Here is a 1,531-nt window from a genome sequence, read left to right as displayed (position 1 = left end):
CAGCATGCCATGCCACGGCCTTGGCCAGCAACATGGCATGCCGCGGCCTTGGCCGGCAGCATGGCAAGCCCAAGCCTTGGTCAGCAGCAGCATGCCATGCCAACGCCTTGGCCAGCAGCATGCCTTGCCACGGCCTCGGCCATCAGCATGCCTTGCCACGGCCTCGGCCATCAGCATGCCTTGCCACGGCCTTGTCCAGCAGCATGGCATGCCCGGCCTTGGCCAGCAGCATGTCATGCCACGGCCTTGGCAAGCATGCCAAGCCACGGCCTTGGCAAGCATGCCATGTCCCTCGGGTAATTGTACAAGTTGCCTTGCGAAATGCATGTCCCTCGGTTAAATTGCCATTTGGTTGGCTTTGGCGTGCGAACGAGTTGCCTGTGCTTTCCTTGTGGAAGCTTGTTGCGAGAAGTATGTCCCTCGAAAGTTGCCTGTTGCGTTTGTTATTTGCATTCGCGCTAACCGGTGCTTGCTCGGCCTCTCTAAATGTTTTCGTGCGTTCGTCGGGCTTCTTGGTCCTTCGGGGGGTGATTCGTTTTGGGGGGCTGGTGCACAGTGTACGTCGTGGCGCGTGAGTTGTGTTCGGTTTGTGCGAGTTGGACGGATCCCTGCCTGTGCAGCGAACTCCACTGGTGCATTCCTCCATGTCCCTCGGGTTGTCTTCGACTCGCCTTCGGGTTGCTTGCGCTTCCCTAGTGGAAGGTGCCTTGCGAAAAGCGTGTCCCTCGGGTAATTGCCATTTGGTTGGCTTTGACGTTCGAACGAGTTGCCTATGCTTTCCTAGTGGAAGCTTGTTGCGAAAAGTATGTCCCTCGAAATTTGCCTGTTGCGTTTGTTATTTGCATTCGCGCTAACCGGTGCTTGCTCGGCCTCTCTAAATGTTTTCGCGCGTTCGTCGGGCTTCTTAGTCCTTCGGGGGGTGATTCGTTTTGGGGGGCTGGTGCACAGTGTACGTCGTGGCGCGTGAGTTGTGTTCGGTTTGTGCGAGTTGGACGGATCCCTGCATGTGCAGCGAACTCCACTGGTGCATTCCTCCATGTCCCTCGGGTTGTCTTCGACTCGCCTTCGGGTTGCCTGCGCTTCCCTAGTGGAAGGTGCCTTGCGAAAAGCGTGTCCCTCGGGTAATTGCCATTTGGTTGGCTTTGACGTTCGAACGAGTTGCCTATGCTTTCCTAGTGGAAGCTTGTTGCGAAAAGTATGTCCCTCGAAAGTTGCCTGTTGCGCTTGTTACTTTCATTCGCGCTAACCGGTGCTTGCTCGGCCTCTCTAAATGTTTTCGCGCGTTCGTCGGGCTTCTTAGTCCTTCGGGGGGTGATTCGTTTTGGGGGGCTGGTGCACAGTGTACGTCGTGGCGCGTGAGTTGTGTTCGGTTTGTGCGAGTTGGACGGATCCCTGCCTGTGCAGCGAACTCCACTGGTGCATTCCTCCATGTCCCTCGGGTGATCGCCTTTAGGTTGTCTTCGACTCGCCTTCGGGTTGTCTGCGCTTCCCTAGTGGAAGGTGCCTTGCGAAAAGCATGTCCCTCGGGTAA

This window comes from Camellia sinensis, chromosome 6, assembly GCF_055761805.1.
Source record: "Camellia sinensis isolate YWXY chromosome 6, ASM5576180v1, whole genome shotgun sequence".
Classification (NCBI taxonomy): domain Eukaryota; kingdom Viridiplantae; phylum Streptophyta; class Magnoliopsida; order Ericales; family Theaceae; genus Camellia; species Camellia sinensis.
Note: the sequence above shows the minus strand (reverse complement) of the source record.